At 33.8% G+C, this 22,843-nt stretch overlaps 1 pseudogene; it reads left to right on the forward strand.

The window, feature by feature from the left end:
• Positions 1-16,778: 16,778 nt before the first annotated feature.
• Positions 16,779-22,446, forward strand: LOC150028970 (uncharacterized; annotated as a pseudogene).
• The last annotated feature ends 397 nt before the right edge of the window (positions 22,447-22,843 follow it).

Genomic DNA, 22,843 nt, shown 5'->3' on the forward strand with positions numbered 1-22,843 from the left:
CACCTATATTTTTATCTTGTTGATTTAAGAGTTAGAAATATTAATAATAATAATAGCAATATATAATTGTAGGATCAAACTTAACCATATTTGTATAATGTTGCTTAAAAAAGGAAAATATTTTTAAAAAATATTTGTGTAGTATTAAGTACGTGGGATGTATGATAGTATGCTTCTATGTGGATCTGCATAAACTACTGTATATGTCTTTCTATATTTTATAACAAAGAAAACTTGTTTATTCTCTGATATGATATTACATTTGGTTTGAAAAGTGAAAATTTTATCTATAAAAAAAGAAACGTTTTGATCTCAACTGAAATTATAATAAATTATTGAGCCTCCATGTTAGGCTTGTTCATTCACCTCTCTTTCGTGATGTAAAGGCCGCTACCCGAAACAAGAATTCTGTTTGAACATTTCTTCACATTTTATTTAGAATTTTATAGTGATAAATATTAAATAATTTGTCTAAAATTTGGAAGGAAAACTTGCAAGCACGTGTAGACCTCAAATTGATTAGGAAAAAACCTATTTAAAGACACCTCGAATAATTTTTGTACACTATGTAACTATACCATAGATGAGGGAAAAAACCTATCTAAAGAAGAAGAAAAAAAAATATGCTTTTAATACTATGTAACGATATAGAGAAGAATAGATTGACTCATGTATTATGAAAATGTACACTACATTTAACAACCCATGCATGCACATGGATTACATAATAAGCTTCAATACACTTCAAATATTTTTTTTATAATGATAAATTAAGTTAATTTATTATGAAAAAAATTGTTATGAGAATCTGAGCTTAGTGAAATGTGAACACTAATTTTAATATATGTGATATTTAAATATAAAATAAAAGTTCGCATGAACAATCATTTCTCTTATAAACTTTTATAATCTCTTTTATAATAACATTTCATATCTTATATATATATATATATTTTTAGCCTCACATAATAAGGTGAATATATATATATATATATATATAATAAAAAAAATATTCACAAATATTAATAAATTAATTATTGTGTTGTATATAAAAATAATCTATAATATCATAAAATATACCAAAGATTATAAAAAAATGGTTGCGTTTAGATGGTTATGGAAGATGCACTCGTAAATTGTATTAGAGAATTAACAACAACTTTATCCAAATGTTGTGTAAGTTTGTTTATGGTGAAAAAAAATTATTGAACAATTAATTACAAGAATGTTATTGTTTGTGGTAGGTAAACTCATCATGAACAAATTACTCTCCATATTTCATAATGTCATAGAATATGTTTGTATCCACATGGCTATAAAGACGTGTTCATATAGAAAATTAAATAAAAATTTAATAAAAAAGACATAGGGTTGTATCACATGTTTATGAGATGTATAATAGTAAAGAAAACTGGAGATTCAATTATAAAAGTGTGTCTTTATCCACATTATTGCAAGAGTCACTCACTTAAAACAATGACAGCAGAGAATTGAGCACAAATGTTTTGCTATGTTCATGTGTGTCTATAGGGATAGGAATTGTCATTTTCTTTCTCTCACTCTCTTTGAGTAAAAAAATGATAGTACTTAAATTCAAATACATTTGCAAATTAATAATATATTATTTAAGAATTTTTTCATAAAAACAATAAAATTCTAATCAACTTTACTAATTTAGATAAATTTAAAAATAATCATAAAAAAAAAAAATTAAATATACAATTTTATCACAAAAAGTCACAATCTAAATATGACTTCAGAGTGACTTCTCCACTTAATGAAAATTAATTATCACAAATTTATATTCAAACACAACTTGATGACACCATTGACAAAGTCTTAATTGATGAATTTGTGTACAATTACACTATGGTTAAATGTTTAATAATAAATAAAATAAATATTATCATAATTACATGGATTAGATACACAATAAAAGGCGTTTAATTTATAAAAAAAATAAAAATACATGCATATTGCTTCTGTAAGTAAAACAAAAACAAAAGACAGAAATTCACTTGAAATGCCAATGCAACGTGAGGACACATAGTAAGAAGATGATTGGTAGAAAAAATGTAATTTACTGGGAATAGGATGTGACTTGTAAGAGATGGAAAGGTAGAAGGTTGCCATGGAAAAGAGAAAGAAAGATGCATGTTCGAAGAGTGATAGGATTAGAAGTAATATATGGTCTTTTACTTTTTCAAAAAGAAGGGGTGTGAACTTAGTAGTAAGAAATCTGAGAATAATAGAAGCCCTAAACATTTAGTCCAACAACAATAAAAGCAACCAAGGCTTCTTCTTCTTGCACCTCCATGTGTTCTTCAGGCTCCCCAATAATAAATAGGAAATTACTGTTTTGTTCTTCAGTAAATAATTTAAAATCCAAAACCCTAAATACTTTTCACATTACTTTCATTGCTTGCTCTCTGCTCTCATCTGTGACACCCCAACATGTGTTGCATACAATTTTCCTCTCATATTGGATAATCCCCTCTCTTCTCTCATACAACTCATACAATTATGCAAATAAAAAATTTGATACAATTTTCCTTTAAAATTTACAAGTCATTCAATATCTCAAATAAATCTTTGGAAATTGAATAATCCGAAGTCATTCCATACCAAAGAGAACATATAATTTAAAAATAATTCATCAATATTTTCACTTCATTCTAAATTTAACAATTTTTTAAAATATTTAATCCGTAAATTAAAAAAATTAATAATTTTATTTTAAATTAAATAATTCTAAACTCACTTCCAAATATGGATTAACATTTTAACAAATATGGATTAATATTTTAACGTATGTGATCCGAAATTCATAGTTATGTTAGTGATTACATTAGTCTGAATGTTAATTTAGATTTAGAATGAGTTTCAAATTACTCAATTTAAAATAACTAATTTTTTTTAACTTATGAATTAGATAATTTGTAAATACACTGCATTACTCAATTTAGAACACAATTGAACATGATTATGGATTTTTTTAACTTTTTACTGAATGCAATTATGAAATTTATGGAAATGACCGAAGAACACATCGGGTGCAGGAAGAAACAGTCAGCAACCAAGCAAGCTAACTAGATGAGAAAATGTAACGTTAGAGGGTCAAAAATTGGCAAATTTTTCCTACACCTAATATTTTTGAACCTGCACTCAACACAATTTTAAAATTCTGAAAATATCTTTTATTCCGAAAATAAAAATCCAGAATTGAAAATAATACATTCCAGAAAAACATTGGGAAAGAAGCACTACGCTTGGGAATCAAGGACACGAAAACTTTGTATCTATCTATATCCATGGCTTATCGAGATTGGGACTAACAGGAATGGTTGGGACAATCAATATCCATCTCGTTCATATTTTGGATACCCATAGAACCATCGAAGATTATTGAAGTGACTAATTCCAGGAAATTAAGCAGCGTAGAGGACAAAGAAATTGTTGAAGTTATTTTTTTTTATCAAGTACCTACATACTTCATGTTAAGAAATAATTTTTGACAGGAAGGTTGGCTAGAGATTTATTGTAAAAACACTAGCTCTGTTCAGTTGAAAATGAGAATACTGGAATCTTTTTTGATTTTATGGATTTTTAGAAGAGTTTTTTTGTGTTTTGAAAATAAAAATCCGAAAAAAAATCAAAAGCCCATTCTAGATAAAAAATTACATAATACAAAAAAATAATACATTAAAAATATTTTTGTTTTTTCACTGGAATTGAGTGCAGCTATATGGTGAAGGAAGCAATTGCCCCAAATTTTTTTACTTATACTACTGAATTTGGGCCCAATTAATTCTTATGCCTAACCATGTAGCCCAGAAAATAATAATACTACGACGTGAAGCAACAACGCCGCAAATCATGCCAAGTCATAATTTATTTAAATTATACTTACATATTTGTATAAAATTTGTTGGAGCAGGAAAACTTAAGGTGTAAATTGCTTTGACTTCAATGCTGGTAAGAGTGGTGTATGCACTCCTTCTTTTGATGTATACCCCACTTCCACTTTCAATACATATGAAATGTTTTCCTATATACTTCATCTCATTGCTCAAACTTTACTAGATTATAAAATTAGTTCATAATCATTTTTTTTCCTATACCTATTTTCTTTTTGCCATAAACAACACACTACTCATTCAAAAATAATTATCAAATATATGTTTTTTAAACGAACCGATAAAGGATCAAATATTAACTATATTTTTTTCATACATTAAAATTCACTTACACAAAAACTAATTCTAAAGTTTATTTCTTATTAATTTATAAAAATTAAAATTTTAATGAGGTTATTTTTTTCTTTGTTATAAGTACTTATGAAAATAAACACTGTATCATTTAGATGAAGAATACATAGAGCATTTAAAATACAATAGTTTTGTGATGAAACTTCCAAGCATTTTTATCCTATTTTAATTGGGATAAGTTTCTACAATTATTATTTCGCTCTTAAATAATTTACACTATTTTTACAAATTTTACATTAATAATTAAAACTGTAGTTAATTTGATTTTTTATTAAAAGAAAATAGAACTTATCTAAAATAAGTTATAGGCTTATTAATTATTAAAAAGTTCAATAAAAAACTATCTAAAATATTAATAAAAAATAAATTATATCTTGTTGTACTTGAAAATTTTAAAAATAAATAATACAAATTAAACTTTACAGGATAATAGATAATTAATTAAAACTTATAAAATACATCTATCATTATGAACAACAAACTCAGTTTGAATATTCTGATTTGAGTTCATTTAGGCTTTAAACTAAAAAAAGAAAATAAAAAACACTTATATAAATTGTTTAATTTTTTTTATCAGCAAATAATTAAATAAATTTAAATGAAACATTTAAGGATGTCCCAACTCTACTAAAAAAATATTATCTGACATAGTCTCTGGTGAGAATACAAGAAAAAAAAAAAAACAACACTTAAGCTTCATGTTTCTTCTTTACATATAAAAATACAACTCATCAACTTTGCTTATGAATAAAAAAATGGTGGATTCCATATGGTACTCCCAAACGAGTAATTTGAACATAACACATTTTGATATTTCAAAACATATACTTCTAACATAAACATATAAACATATTTTAACATATAGATAAACAACAATTGCAAATGTGATCAAGAATGTGGTGAGAAGCCCGTGACAGAGAACTGACTATCTCTTGCTTGCATTCCTTCCCTTTCCACTAATGCCTACTTTTTGAACCCATCGTGCTGTCTATCATTGTTAGTGACTTGTGTACCTATATGTTAGTTCTAACTTCTACCACATCCACATACCATCATAACTAGAAAAACTTGTCCCTCACATCTGCTATAAAAACTTTGTTTAAAGCAATTTTATACACAACTTTGGGCATTATATCCAATTAGAATAGGTAAAATGGGTTCTATGTATCTTCTATTTTATTCTTGTCCAAAGATAAAGTTGAGCCATAAAAAAAAAACTTATTTTGCATCAACACTCCTTGTTTAAAAACAATTCTATTCCTATGGTTCCATATCATTCATATAATTTCTACCCACATTTCTACACTCTGTTTTGTTTTCCGTTCAAGTCCATAAGGTGAAAATGTTAGAAATTTTCAATTAGATGTTCATGATGTACAAACTTCAAACCCATCCATTTATCGCACATAATCCAAATTTTACAACTTATAAATAAATGAGCTACCCATTATAGTTCAAGATGCCACAACTCACACTAGGCTTGCTAAGACTACTCTCCTATGGGTGAGATTAGCCTTAGTATGTATTATATCCTTTAGCACTCTCCAGACCACGTGTTGTATTGCTGAGGGACTCTTAGGTCCAAAAATGATTATACAAATTATTTGTATTCTCCCTTCCTGTCCCTTGCTTGATAGCAATCAACTATATTGAACTAACATAATATTAAAGATGAACATCTCCCCCATTCCCATTGCATCTTCACTACAGAAGTCTAAAGGTCACAATAACAACCTTAATTCAGCTAGTTTCCGCAGACAAATATTACGTCTCTAATTTAACTTCCACTCCCATATCTGATCATACCACCTCCCAACCTCTTCAATTGTTTTGTCATTATCCCCAAATATTCCATAAAATATGAGAAATTTGTTTTTCAGTGGTACCTCTATTAACCATGCATCCTCCTAAAATTTAGTTGTATTGTCTCTACCTATTCTCTATTTGATCTTCCTATTGAACCAATTATTCTCCTGATATACATCTTATCAGATTTCTCTACCATATTTATTCCTCTCTTACTTTATCCCCTCATCCAGATTTCTCCATGACTCATATTTAGAGTGTAATAGTTCTAACCACAAAACTCATTTTTCCATCTCTAACATTCACTTCCATTTGATTAAGAGAGCTATATTGAATTTGAGTATATCCTTAATTTTCAGTCCTTAAGTCTTACCATTTAATCCATACCATTTTCCATTTTTGGTTCATCAGTCCTTAAGTCGTACCATTTAAGATGTGGTGTTCTTACTACACAGATTAATGGAGGATTGCAGAGAGAAGGTTTACATGGTGGGGCCAAGATGACACTTGGATCACGTATTAGATGTTTGCTTCACTTCTTTGCTAGTTACGTAGGCAAAGCAAGCAAAACCTTTCTTTGACCCTCTTTTTGGTTTTTGGTCTCTATTCAGTTCAGGAAAGTAAAAAGATTAAAAAGACCCTCACTTTATTGGAAACGGACTTACCACTTCTTTACCCCATACAGAGGATGAACAAGAGTTGCACCTTAAAGATTCAGTCACTTTGCACCACTTTAAAAGTTGAAGCTTTCAATAAAAATTATTAATTTTTCATTCTATGCAAGTCTATTAAAGATAATAACTCTAGCTCTATATTTTTTTTTTCTTACGAGGACTTCAATAAAAAAAAACTTGAACTACTAACCAAATAAATTAATACTCCAATGTTTAAAATGTTAACTAGAAGTATTAAATATGTTTAATTTCAATTATATAAACATAAAGTACTGAACTTGTGTATATAAACAGATGGAAACGGTGAACAGGGCGGAAAAAATATCAAAATTTTAAACAGAGTATAAGTTATCTAAGTGGAAATTTAATTTAAAAATACCTAAAACATTGATTAAAAGACATGTGGAGAAAATTTGGTGAATGGGATAACGGAGTGGATCCCACATGCAGAAGGACATTGTGAGTCTAATCATAATGAACTAACCCCACGCGTGACCGTGGGGCCCATCACCCACCGCAAAAAGAAAAAAACACCACAACGCAACTCATTTACATTTTTACATTACTCATAAAATGTGGAGATAAAACATATGTTATAGTTTGTAATTTTCTATTCCATTCTTTAATTACAGATTGTCACTTCAACCTGGTCTATTATTTTTTATAATGATTATTTCAAATATTAAATTAACATTAATTTATGATCTGCTGGACATAAGGAACTATTGAAGTCTTCATCTTCCTCTTTGGTTGGACAGATTGTTAGGTATTTGGTTGAGATCTTTCTCATCTTCGTGTCTCTTCTTTGACTCTCGGTCTCGGGTGAATATTGAATGAGATACCTACAAAAGACACTCCGACGCTCAAGTTAATAAAGTGGGTGATCGACACTCAAGTATGTGCACAATAATAAATGACATACTTTTCTCCTTAGAAATGATGCTATTTATACTATTTTAATGGACTTACCTAATTGGACCTGATTAGTGGAATGGATCACGCTTAGAATTGCATTACTTAATCTTTAATGATGGTTTAACTTCATTAACCTTAAATTGAACATTAATAATTATATATGTCGGTCGACTGAGCTGTCCATGATTTCTCAATCGGCTTGGTCAGACAGACTGAAACACTGGAACACGTCTGTATGTCGGTATACAATTTAATTAATTCAGTGTGTAAAAATTAGGTTATTTTTTGTGTATTTATTTAAGTGATTGGAAATATGAGATATTTTAGAAGACAGATGTGCAGTATTTTGGAGAAGTGTCTGAGTGGAATTCCTTAGGTCGGTGGATGGGCCCCTGCAGTGGAAGCTTTAAGAGCAGATTTAATGATTGGATAGAATATAAACACAGACACAAATTCTTATGTATAAGATAGCTGATGCAAACAACCAGAGCCCGCGTGCGGTGCTTCACTCTTCCAACTCAACAAGAATTATTATTTCTCTGAAAACCTGAGAGATAAGAAGCAAAAAAGAAATGGTAAAATAAATTTTGTAATAAGAATATTATAAGGATATATTACTAAAGTAACATGACCTTAAAATTTACCAATAGTAGAGTTGTTGTCTTATCTGTTCACTTATTTATTTGCACTTTTGATGACAGAAGGACACCTGCAACGGACACCGGAAAAGCTAAGCTACGTCGTATTAAGATCCCCGCTTCAAAGATGAGAAACCATACAGTTGCTGCGAAGAGAGAAAACGAAAACTACACTTGCGGTGCGATGAAGAAGAAGCAACTAAAAGTGAAGAAATCCCGAGAGAAAGGGAAAACGAAAAAGACTAATTGATGGCATTCTCATGGAGCTCTTCTCGGATGTTGTGAAAAATGGTACGGAAGCTATGGATTGAAATGGGCAAGATCCTCCTAGGAGTTATGGTGATCTTGAAGGTGCATGATGAGTATGGAAAAAGGGAGGTTCGGCCGGCCCTTTGATAGATGGTGAAGATGAAGATTAGGTCCTAGAAACTAGGCAAAAGCAATGTATGGCACAATGTGGGTAGCATAACATTACTCTCATTAATCTTGCAAATACAAGTGATGGGCTTCTCCTTTAATAGGCTAAGGAGGCCGTAAATCCTAAGCTAAGAGAAGATGAAATGCTACCTAAATGAAATGGAAATTACTCCACATGGAGCACATGGGCACATGGTCGGCCATGTGAGGCAATGTTCTAGAATGTGCACAAAATCTAGGGTAAATCACATGTAAGACAAGTTTATGCTTTCTAACACTACACTAACTACTAAGCCACCCCTAATGGGCCTCCATGTAGCATGTATAAGTTCTTCTCCCTCCCATCCGTTGCTTGACCCAATTGTACGTGAAGATGCTTGGCCATGGACCTAGTGATAGGTCCTAGACGGTCTAGGCTTCCTCCTAGACGCTCCTTTTGTAGCCGCCCCTCATCTTGTGCTAGACGCTTTCCTTTTGAGTCTAGACGCTCCCCACATGGTTCTAGACGATCTAGACTTGGATCTTGGCTTTCATAGTGTGGTGAGCTTGACCCTCCTCCATCACTAATAAAGCAAATTGATAAGATACATACAGAACATCTATAATAACTTACCTGGTTCACTTTTACTTGATTTGCAGAGTTCCCATTAGTAGTACTTTGTTTGAAGAGATCAAAATCATTGTTGTTGTGCTGTGAGGTGAAATCGTGAACACATCCCATTTTGAAGCTGATAAGGAACTTTGTTCTCGTTCTCAGCCGTATATTGATGGTTACTAAAAACTTATTAGGAAACTTTGCGATTAATATCATTACTAATGATTTAATATATTTAAATTTTCAAAATAAATATATCACCTAACAACAATTTTTTAATATCTTAAAATATCAAGTGAATTATTAATACATTTCATTAAACAATATCAATATATTCAAGTTTAGAAAAAATCTTTCACATTCTCTTAAATATATTTATCCTTTTAAAACCATTGAATGTATTTGTGTTCTATTTTTCAAAAACAAATTTAAATCTTAATTAGGTACAACTATATTTTTCACAAAATATCTTTAATAAAAATATATTAACTTATAATGTTTTCAATATTTTGGACAACATAGTCACAAATTATATTTGTTGAAACTCATATGAAAACATTCTAAGGTTTTAATTAAAACAATGTATTTGATTCAATATAATTTGTATAGCTTTAACACAATCAAAACACGTTTAGAGCATATGAAATGGTGAAATGATTAAGTATGGAAACCTTCCTGTCACTAGTTCGTCCAACGCATTATTTTCGTATGTCACGTTCATGTGATAATCGTATAATTTTGTGTGCAGCGTAACGCGTTTTGGTAGCATCATTTGATGCATTTGTCTTTGAGCTTCTTTGATGTTCAGACTTGACATATTGTATTTGACTCCAAGTGGCGTGACTCCTTACTCCATTTTTCTATAATCTTTCTTCATCTCTTCACCTTTTCTTTTCCTTCTTTACACCACTCTTCTTCCATTTTTTATGTTCTTCCTTTTCTTCATTTACAATTCGATTCATCTATTATAATTGTTTTCTTTTTTTGTTCTTAATTCAGAACCTCATCATCATCATCACCTTATATTGTGTTTTTCTCTTTGTCCTCTAGAAGTGAACCTTCACACTTACTTAATCACTTGGTTAAGTTCGTGTTCAATGAGAATCTTCTTTGGGTTTCTCACAATATCCTTCTTAAAACAAAAACTCATAAACAAAGTGCAACCTATAAAATGTGCAATCTTAAAATCAACTCACATCATGTGGTATTCAGAGTATGGTTTTAAATAGTGCTTATCTTTTCTGAGTTGATTTTTGTCTTTAAATTTCAACACATTTCATTTATTGCTTTTATCTTCAAGCAATTTCAATTCCGCCTTTAAATTCTTATCATTTACAATTCCGCCTTTTTATTCATTAAGCAATTTAAATTATGCTTTTTAATTATTTTGTGTCATTTTTTTTGCCTCACCTATTTTGCTTAAGTCTTATGTTTTTAGTGTTTTAGGAGTCCTTAATTCCTTTTTGCTTATTTTTCTTTTAATTGTGAAGAACTAAAAGCAACTAGAAATTGTTTAAGTGGTAGTTATTTAGTTCCAAACAAAGAATTTGTTCTTGTTAGGGAGATGAGACCTAGAGAACTATTGGGAAGCTTTGTCTTCATTCTTCCTGTCGGTCGGTCGTGCTACTCTCCAACCTCCCTCCTTACTCGTTCCTGACCTTTCCTTCCTAGCTTTGGCTCTTGGCCGTCTCATGAGCACCGAATGGAGGGATACCTGCAAAAGAAACTCCGACGCTCAAGTCAGTAAAGGTATTCGACACTCGGTTGTCAGAGCACTGTACCTGATGATCCCCCTGGTTCTTGGAATGTGTGCTATTTATATTACCTTAGTGAACTTTCCTTATTGGGCCAGATTAGGGAGTTGGACCGCGTTTAGGGCTACATTACCTAGTCCTTAATCGTGGATTAGTTTCATTGATTCTGTTTAAGCGTACCTAGACTTGAGATGTCGGTCGACCCATTGAAGCGAACCATGATATCGGTCGGCCTAGTGATGGAGACCGAGATAAGTAATCAGTCGTCCGACTCTCACCGGTACACTTAGCTTCACTGACTCTACTTGAGTGTACCTGGATTTGAGATGTCGGTCGACCCATTGAAGTGGACTATGATATCGGTCGACCCAGTGATGGGGACTAAGAAAAGTAATCAGTCGTCCAACCCTCACCGGTACACTTGCCCCTAGGCTCGAATATGATTAATCCGAAGATTCTTTGAGAGTAATGTGACGGTCGGGCTCCCAAGATTTGACGCGGGGTGTGACCTCCAGTGGCCGGGGTAATCGATAAGTTTTGATGCGTTTACTTGGACCAAGTCTTTAAGGTGTCAATAGGGTACGTCAGTTAAGGCTACTTCCTTGACCTAACCAATTCTTTGTGATATCGGCAGGATATGCTTGAGGCTTCATCCAGACCAAACCAAGTTGTTGTGGTATCGACAGAGTATGCCAGTTAAGGCTTCATCTAGACTGAACCAAGTTTTGGTGGTATCGGCAGGGTATGCCTGTTAAGGTTTTGTCCAGACTGAACCAAGTTGTTGTGGTATCGGTAGAGTATGCCTTAAGGCTTCATCTAGACCAAACCAAGTTGGGCGGTGTCAACAGGGTATGTCGATTAAGGCTTCATTCAGACCGAACTGAGTCTTGGTGGTATCGACAAGGTATGTCGGTTAAGGCTTCGTCCAGACTGAACCAAGTTGGGCGGTGTCGGCAGGGCATGCCGATTAAGGCTTCATCCAGCCGAACCAAGTCTTGGTGGTATCGACATGGTATGTCTGTTAAGGTTTCGTCTAGACCGAACCAAGTTGTTGTGGTATCGACAGGATATGCCTGTTAAGGCTTCATCTAGACCAAACCAAGTTGGACGGTGTCAGCAGGGAATGCCGATTAAGGCTTCATTCAGACCGAACCGAGTCTTGGTGGTATCAGCAGGGTATGCCTGTTAAGGCTTCGCCCATACCGAACCAAGTTGTGTTGGTATCGGCAGGGTATGCTTGTTAAGGCTTCATCTAGACCGAACCAAGTCTTCAAGGTGTCGGTCGACAATATTCATCATCCATCTCCAGTGTGAATGTTAGGGGGCTCATTGATGGGGGCCATAATGTCGGTCAGCCCGTTGATGGGGACCAAGACATGTACGCCTTGTTGGTCGGCAAGATTCATTATCCATCTCCATTGTGAATGTCAGTCGGCCCATTGATGGGGGCCATAATGTCGGTCGGTCCGTTGATGGGGACTGTGAAGTAAAAATATGTATGTCAAGAATGTGGACATTTTAAATCCATAAAAACAAATACAAAAACAGTTTGAATGCAATTTACTTTTCAAGATTAAAATATTAAGAGGATTTTTTTATGTGGAAAATTGTTTTCACATTTGTGGAATTTAATCCTTCTTATTTTTATACTTTCTAAGAAAATTAAAAACTTCATAGTTAAAAGTTTAAGTGCTTCATAAAAACTTCATAAGTGCTTTTCTTGTTTGTCTTGTTAATCACTTCTACAAATCTTCATGGAAGGATAAAAACAAAATTTCTACAAAAACTTATCCTTCCAATTTCTCAAAAGAAACCCCTTCTCACCATAGAATTTCTAAAGAAAAACCTTCCACCTCTACCCCTAAGTCACCCACCAAAACCTCAAGTAGAAAATGTTTCAAATGTTTAGGTTTTGGGCACATACACTAGTACAAAATACTTCATCAACGACACCATTTTAAGACGGTTTAGAAGCAACCATCGTAATAAGCGAGGCGGTGGTAGTTCTGTAATTTTTTGAATTTTTTTTTGCACTTTTAACGACGGTTCCTGCCTGAACCGTCGTTAAAAGTGGGTGTGCAAAGGATACAATGACAGTTCGCTCCAGAACCGTGGTTAAAAGTGGAGATACCACGACGGTTCCCTAGAACCGTCGTTAAATGTCGCTTTTTTAAATTTCAGTACAGGCTTGAATTTTCACACTTGCGCTCTTCTTTCTCTTCTTTCTCACAGGTTCACTCTTCTTCATTCTCACCCACACAGGTTCACTCTTCTTCATTCTCACCCACACAGGCCAACCATTCGCCGCCCTTGCCACCAGCCACCGCGACCGAACCCCTGCACCACCGCCACCGCGCCCCTTCACCGTTGCACGCACGCCCGCGCGACCCTGCTTCGCCGCACGCCCCCGCGCCCCTGCGTTGCCGCACTCCCCGCGCGCCCCCGCGCAACTCACCCCTACGTCGCGCGCCTCCGCGTTGCGCGCCCCAGTGCCGTTGACCCCCGCCACCAGGTGCTGCACCAGCCAGTTAGCCGCCACTGCTCCCAGATTGGTCCACCGCACCGCGTTTGTCAGAAGTAATAATTGTCCCTAAGGACGGATATCGATCCCACAAGGAACAGTGAATTATCAAGTACAATAATCGCTAAATATAGAACAAAACAATTAAAAGTGTATTGAAAATGGTTGTATTGGCGATGATCAATAAGAAAACACACAAAGAATTAATTGTTTCAATTGGAAAAATAGGGATTAGGTTTCATCTCTCTCACTCTCATGTATTTTGATTAGCATGTCAATATTAAGTTCTTTAATTGAAATTGATGCCCGTATAAAAATCATTTATATCGATTCCTCGCATATAAAATCCTTAAGAATGTTCCCTAACTATCGATCCCTCGCATACTTATAAGAACAACTTAGAACGAAGCTCAGACGTTTAATAGCAATTAACATTTCAAGTCTATTCCTAGCACTCAAATATGTTAAGTATTGTTGTTTAGGTCCGAACCCTAAAAATACCTCCCGGTCAAATTTAAGATTCTCAATTTGTCACGGAAAATTAAAAGTAAAACAACAATACCAATAATCAATCAAGAACTGAATATTAATATATAAAATGTCACCTCAATACATAAGAGTTTGAGCAGATTACTCCCAATCCCAAAGGGTAGAATTAGTCACGCATACTTCTATCACCTTCCATTCTCCCAATTGGGTTACAATTCACTCTATGGTGTTTTCCTCTCAATCTGGCACCCTAAGTGATGCGAATCAAATAAAGAAGGCTTTTAATAATGAAGGACAAGATCATTCGCCCTCACATTTAAAGTTCTTCTTATTATTCTTTGCAAAAGATGAGGCCCAAAGCCCAAGCCCAAGCCCAAGCCCAAGAAGGCCAAAGCCCAAAAAGCCCAAGTTCATCTCATGAAGGGCAAGGCCAAGTATTAAATAATAAAGAATATTGTTGAAGGTGCTTAGAGGGAAACATTAGAAACCTCTATTGTTAAAGCATCTTTTAGTCTTTAGTTAGGAGTTTTAGGGGGGTGTGTTAGTAGATAGGTGTAGGAGTAAATAAGGAGGTGCCAAAGTGAGCGAAGGGATCACACCTTCCTCATGCATTGTTTTAGGCGCCAATTCTAGAAGCTTTTAGGAGGGAGTTTTTTGAATTTGTGTAGCTTACATTTCAGCACCTTAGGCTATAAATTAAGGTGCAGCCCTTGTATTTTTCAGAATTGAAATGAGAGTAAAGAAACTATACTCAATTTTTGAGTGAGCATTGGAGAGCTTTTGAGCCTTCTTCTCTAGTCTTATCTTGAAGGATCCATGGTGTCCTCAAGTGGCGGCAGCACACTCATCTAGGAGCAACCATCCTTCTAGTGGCGTGATCACTCACCTTCTCTTCCATCTCCATAAGCTTTTCTCTTCTCCTTTCTTCCTACTCTTTCAATTGTTCATGTTTAGCTTGTGTTCTTGAGTTTTGGTTTGGTTATTTTTCATTTTCCAACAGCTGTTCTTATTCTTTTCTGTTTTGGTTCGGTGCATTTTAATTTCCAGCACTTCTAATTCAGTTTGCTTATCTTTTGTTCCATTTTGTTCGGTTCAATTTGACTATAATTGGAACTTCCATATGAGTTTGGAATTGGTGCTAGATTTTGGAGAGTTCTTTACTTAGAACAATGATCCAACTCTAAGGAAAAGTGCCTAACTATTGTCCAACTCAAGTTGATTCCTAAGAAGGTCAAGAACCTTTCTCTATGTGGCTATTGGAATCACATCACTAAGGTTGAGCCTCTAGCCCTCTATTTATCCTAGTTTTCTAGGGTTAGGTTGTTTCCAATGTCGCGCTAATGGGCTAAATGATAAAACATAAAAAAGGCCCAATCTTTCTTTGCATCTTTTTCCATTCTGGGACCTTCTATCTTTATCTTTTTAGCTCAAATCATTCATCTTTAATCCAAATCTCCAATCTTCCTTAGAAATATGCAATTAACACCAAATTTGGAAATAAAATACTCTTATTCAAATAAAGATCATAAAAATGTAAAAAGGTATAAATTCATAAATTAGGGATTATTTTATATGTAAATTAGCAATAAATCCTCATAATTGCCTATATTTTAATATGAAATATTACTGAAATTAGACACTTATCACCGCCACTGCTCCCAGATTGGTCCACCGCACCAGATTTCCCTTTTCTTCACCTACACTGTGCCGTACGCGCCAAAAAGGTCAGTTTTTTTATTTAATTAATTTTATAATAAATATTTATATTAATTAGTATTTTAATTTATTTAATTAAATTTATAATAAATGTTGGTATTTATATTAATGGTAGTTAGTATATATGTGTTGATTAGTAATTATTTACTATATTTTGAATGTGTTTGTTCTGAGTTAGACATTGATTTTATATATTGAATACACTGAGTGTGAGTCCGAGGGTGTTCGACCTTCGACAATTTGAATTTAGTTTTTAATGATTAGATATTGTTTTTATATATTGAACGAACTGATTCTGAGTCCGGAGGTGTCCGACCTTCGGCAGTTTTGATTTAGTTTTTAATGATTATATATTTTTTTGACATATTGAACGCACTGGTACTGAGTCCGGAGGTGTCCGACCTTCAGTAATTTTGATTTATTTTTTAATGATTACATATTGAATGCATTGGTTATGATTCTGTGGTTCTTAGTTTAGCAGTTCCATGGATCGGAGTTGGATTAATACACCACGAATAAGTGATGCTTACGAAAAAGGGGTGGAAGAATTCATACAGTTCGCAGAACATAATGTCGTTAGTTGTAATAATGGAGTAAGAATAAGGTGTCCTTGTGTCAATTGTTTGAATGGAAGGATATTGAGTGTTTCCGAAATTAGATAACATCTTTTATGTGATGGATTTTTGAAAAGTTATACAACATGGATGTGGCATGGTGAATTGTTAGACTTGCCAAGTGTGCGCGGATCTTCGGAGGAAGTTCATTTCTCAATGGGTGATAGATTAGAAGACATGATTCGTGATGTGGGAGCAGAATCTTTTGCTAATGCAGTTTTCAAAAATATGTCTAATGATGCAGATACTCCTTTGTATCCTGGTTCAACTAACTTCACACGATTATCAGCAGTGTTAAGGTTGACGAATTTGAAGGCAATGAATGGATGGACCGGCAAAAGTTTACAGAATTGCTTCAATTGATTAAGGACATGCTTCCAGAAGGAAATACCCTGCCTAATCGAAATTATGAGGCAAAAAAAATACTTTGTCCAATGGGTATGGAGTATAGAAAAATACATTCATGTCCTAATGATTGTATTTTATACAGAAATGAGTATGAAGATTTAAGAATATGTCCCAGGTGTGGTTTGTCACATTATAAGGTTAAAGTTGGTCAGAATGATGAAATTGATGAATTCACATAGGAAGGTCCTCCTGCTAAGGTTGTTTGGTATCTTCCAATAATTCCAAGGCTTAAGTGTTTGTTTGCAAATGCAGATGACGCTAAAAACCTTAGGTGGCATGCAGATAATAGAAAATGTGATGGACTACTTCGTCATCCTGTTGATTCTTTGCAGTGGAAGAATATTGATAAAGAATTTCCTGAATTTGGAAAAGAATCAAGAAACTTAAGACTTGGATTGGCAACTGATGGAATGAATCCCTTTGGAAATTTAAGTTGTAATCATAGTTCATGGCCAGTTTTGTTAGTGATTTACAACTTACCTCCTGCTTTGTGTATGAAGCGCAAATACATGATGTTATCTATGATGATCTCTGGTCCAAAACAACCTGGAAATGACATAGATGTTTATCTTAATCCACTGATTGAAGATTTGAAGTTATTGTGGAATGAAGGGGTTGATGTGTTTGACGCGTTTAAGAATGAATCTTTCCGATTGCATGCGATGTTGTTTTGTACTATCAATGACTTCCCTGCATATGGGAACTTGTCAGGTTATAGTGTGAAAGGCCATAGAGCATGTCCAATATGTTAAGACAAGACATCTTATGAGCAGTTGAAACACGGAAGAAAAACCGTGTATCTTGGGCATCGTAGATTTCTAAAGAAATATCATTCGTATCGTAGATTGAAAAAAGCTTTTAACGGATACCAAAAACATGACATTTGTCCCACTCCCTTAAGTGGTGTTGAAATTTATGAAAAAATAAAAAATGTTAATGTGACTTTTGGAAAAATGAAGAAGAAGCAAACTGTGAGTGAAATATGGAAGAAGAGATCAATATTTTTTGATCTTTCGTATTGGTGTAAGTTAGATGTCAGACATTGTCTAGATGTAATGCACGTAGAAAAGAATGTGTGTGACAGTCTAATAGGAACACTTCTGAACATTAAAGGCAAAACAAAGGATGGTGTGAATGCACGTCTGGATTTGATTGAGATGAATATACGAGAGGAATTGGCACCGAGAGAAGTTGGTAAACGTACATACTTGCCTGCAGCGTGTTACACTTTGTCAAAGAAAGAGAAAACAAGTTTTTGTGAATGTCTTAAAGGTGTTAAGGTACCACAAGGCTACTCTTAAAATGTGAAGAGTCTTGTATCTATGAATGATTTGAAACTAATTGGCCTAAAGTCACATGATTGTCACGTTCTAATGCAACAATTTCTACCGATGGCTATTCGTGGAATCTTGCCCAAAAATGTTAGGTATACAATCACTCGACTATGTTCATTTTTCAATTCCATATGTAGTAAAGAGATTGACTCTCAGAAGTTGGATGAACTTGAAGAAGAAATAATTGTTATCTTGTGTCAACTCGATATGTTTTTTCCTCCATCTTTTTTTGATATTATGGTACACTTGGTTGTTCATCTTGTAAGAGAAATCAGATTGTGTGGGCCAGTTTATATGCGATGGATGTATCCAGTTGAACGATACATGAAGATTTTGAAGGGATATGTGAAGAATCAATGTCGTCCAGAAGCTTCCATTATTGAAAGATACATTTCAGAAGAATCTATTGAGTTTTGTTCTAAGTACATGTCAAAAGCCAAATGTATAGGAGTTCCTGAAAAAGGTTGGCACTCTCGTAGATTCATAAGTAAATCTTCAAAAGGTGTACATGTGATAAGCAAATCTAGAGAAGAGGTTCTGCAAGCACACTTGTATATCTTAAATAACACTGATGAGGTGTTACCATACTTAGATACACACAAAGACATTGTCAAATATAAAAATCCAAGACAATCAGAAAAATGGGTGTTAATTGAGCATAACAAAACTTTCATGTCATGGTTTATGCAACAAATAATGAATGATCCATCAGCATCTGAAACATTAACATGGCTTGCAAACGGTCTCAAATTTGATGTTTTATGTTGTTCTGGCTATGAAGTAAATGGTTGTTTGTTTTACACAAAGTCTCGAGATGATAGGAGTATAGTGCAAAATAGCAGAGTCACCTTGGAGGCAGAGTCTATGCAGTTTTCAACTGCAAATGATCAAAATCATGTTGTGGGATCAATGCCTTATTATGGTGTCATAATAGATATTTGGGAAGTTAATTATACCAAGTTTACTGTACCTATTTTCAAATGCAAGTGGGTTGACAATAAGACTGGTGTCAAAGTTGATGAATCAGGAATGACTTTGGTTGACTTTCGAAAGATAGGTTATCATGACGAACCATTTATAATGGCACATCAAGCTTCCCAAGTTTTCTATATCCAAGATCCTACGCCTGACCACTGGTCTGTTGTGCTACATGGAAAAAAACAACATAATGACCTAGAAGATACAAACAATGACATTTGTGAGATTGAATCACTTACAAGAACGACCATCAATAAAGAGTACGAGGATGTTGGTGATGTTGTACATGCAACTCGAAATGATCATGATGAAGGAATATATATTTGTATGTACATGTGATTCATGTTTAGTTTTACAATATATTTCATTTTAATTATATTTCATATTCTTGATGATTATCATATTTGTTTGATAACAGGAACATGGCAGATGATAAAGTTTATCATTCAAAAACTGGTAGATGACCTACAAGATTAAAGAATATGTTTAAGAAGATAAATAAAGATGACAAAATACCTTTGTCTATTGATATCCACACTGGTGTGGCCACTTGGCAATATGCAAAGAAATATAGGAGTTATCTCGGAGTACTGTCTCGTGAAAGGATCTCTATCTTAACTCAGTCATGGGATCACGTGACTGACCACGAGAAAAACATGATTTGGCAAGATATTCTGGTATGTAACTGTTTTTACTTTGCTCAATCTAAAGTTCTTTTATACTTTGTTTTTGTTTATGAACTAATTCTTTCAAACAATGTAGACGCATTACAAGATCCCGAATGTGGAAACCTTGAAAGTGAAGGTTCTTTCAGATGTGGGTGTCAAGTTTCGTCAGTTCAAATCAAAATTGACAACAGATTACATATATGGGGAAAGGAAAGAAGAAAATCCTTGTGCAAAATATGCATCCATTGATGAAGAAACTTGGCAGCAGTTTGTGAATATTTGACAAACTGAAAAATGGCAGGTTAATATCACTTTTATATTTGAATATAGTTTATATTAACATATTACTAAATTTTGAGTGTTATGATAGGAGGTTCGGAACAAAGCAAAAGCCAGTCATGCACATAATGATACCCCACACTTATTGTCTTGTGGTGGTTATAAGTTGCTAGAGCAGAAGATGCTTGAAGAAAAGATTAAAGCACGTTCTACTTCCATTGAGGAAATGAATAGTGTAGATTCTTTAAGACCTCCATCCCCACCACTCTGACATGAGATGTGGAAGGGTGCCCGTATAAACCCATTAGGGACATGGAGTTCTAAGTCTACAGAACAAACAGTTGAACACATTGTAAGAAATATGTTTTCTATGTGTTATTTTAAATTCAATGTGTTGAAGTTTGACAATTTCTTTTCATTTGTTTTAGGATTCTCTCAATGAGCAATCAACACAGGGGACTTTTAAACCATGTGGTCGCAATGATATTCTTAATGTTGCTCTCGGACGACCTGAACACCCTGGACGTGTTCGTGTAGCTGGATATGGGGTTGAGATTCGGTCATACTTTGGACCTCCATTACACAGCAAGGAACAATTGTCCAATGAACCTAGCCAAGAGTATTTACTACAACTACGTGAGCAGTTAAAGGCTGAGGTAACTCAAGAGCTTAAAGAAAGCTTCATGGAGGAGTTTAGTGCGCGAATGGAAATGGAGTTCAAAAAGCGGTGGGAGGGTTTAGGACTCTCACAGCAACCACCTACTATGGTAGAACATGAACCACCTCCACCTCCTATTAAGAAAGTCAGCACTAAAGGGAGTTGTTCAGCAGTTGATCTATCAGGGGATGACTTTGGCTCAACTAGCCAATGCGAATTATATGTTGAGTGTAATTCTTTGACCCGACTCGTTGCCTTGGGTAAGTGTTATGAAGGGGTCACAATGTTACACAATGTGCCTCTTCCTTCTAATTTCATGAACGTCATGGTGGAGAAGGTCCTTTATGGTGATCTTGCAGTTCCTATGCCGACATCAGAGGTCACAATTGTAGCAGAGGCATTACATACTTTCGTTGCTTGGCCTAGACATCTCGTCAGACCTATAGACTCTATGGTATATCTTTGCACTAATACTAATAGAATTATATATCAGATATATTACATTCTAACTAATTTAAGTATTTGTTTGTTTTGACGAGTAGCAGGAACCTAAGACAAATTTGCCTTTGGGAAAGAAGAAAATAGTCTTCATTCATGATCCTCTGGCGGCATTGGTGGAAGTTGCTATAGCTTTAGATACAACCGTCTTAGAGGTTCCATGGGATGCCAATGTTTTTCGAAGGCATAGTAATCTACCGTTGTACGTTCACATGTCTGATTTGTTGGACCTTGCATCTGGAGATCAAGAGATTAACATAACAGTTATGCAATTATGGATGATGTAAGTTCAAATTTTAAAATCTTTATACTTTTGATTTATTAAATATATTAGTACTAACTTATTGAAATTTAGGTATCTTTCTAGATTATGCTTTGATGATGGGAAACACAATATATATGGGTTTTTAGACCTTCAAATCACTCAATCAATTGGAAACAAGAAGTCGAAAACACAAACATACATCACCACTGCCTTAAAGAATGGTGGAAAACACATTTATTTTGCTCCGTACATCCATGAGTAAGTTCTTATTTATTAAATAAGTTTTAATAAATTATTGAAATAAGAGAAACTAATTAACTGATTTGTTATACAGGCGTCATTGGCAACTATTGATCATATCTGTTCAAGATCATACCGCTACTTGGTTTTGCTCCCTGCATAAAAAACCTCCTACCTATTTTAAAAACATTATAGATAGGTACGACAGTTTCATTTAACATTTATTATTACTTATATATATTATATAATGTTATGTATTCTAACATGAAATCTTATTATTTTAGTGCTTACTCTGGATATAATATGTTGTGTGGGAGGAGAACTTCAAACGCACAAAAACTCACTTGGATGTACCTTAAGGTATTTAAAGTTTATTTGTTCACTTAATTTAATGTGTTTCACTCATTCATTTAATACATTTATTTTCACATGCAGTCCAACAGGCAACCTGAAAATTATGAGTGCGGTTATTATGTTATGCAGTGGATGTTGACTATTTTGCAAGCTGAAATTAAGAAAAATTGGAATAAAGTAATAACTCAATACAATAAACACTTTAAAATTTGAGATTTATTATTCATGCACTAATTCAAAAAATTTCAAATGTCACAGTTCTTCAACGACCAACACCCGCTAGATTTAGAAGCATTGGAGTATGTGAGAACAACATGGTCAAAGTATTTTGTAACCATGTATAACACTCTAGTATAGATAAATCATTACAATGACAAATTTGTTTATATATTAGCAAAACTTTTTTGTATAATGTTATAATTTGTTGTATGTAATTTTTATATTTAAATTATGATTTGAAATGTTTTTATTTTCTGGAATTGAAAATTTTATGCAGGTTTGAGATTTCTTAAAAAACAAATATTTTTTTTAAGAACTACATATAACGACGGTTCCACTTGGAACCGTCTTTAAAAGTCCCTTAATTTTTTTTTTTAAAAAAATTATAAGTCTTCTTTAACGACGGTTGTGGAAACCGTCGTTATAAGTAGGAGTTTTAACGACGGTTCCAGAACTGTCGTGAAAAACCCACACATTTTAACGACGCACACAATAACGACGGTTCTGGAACCTTCTTTAAATGTGGATTTTAACC

Source organism: Phaseolus vulgaris, chromosome 2 (genome assembly GCF_051622355.1).
Source record: "Phaseolus vulgaris cultivar YP4 chromosome 2, ASM5162235v1, whole genome shotgun sequence".
NCBI lineage: Eukaryota > Viridiplantae > Streptophyta > Magnoliopsida > Fabales > Fabaceae > Phaseolus > Phaseolus vulgaris.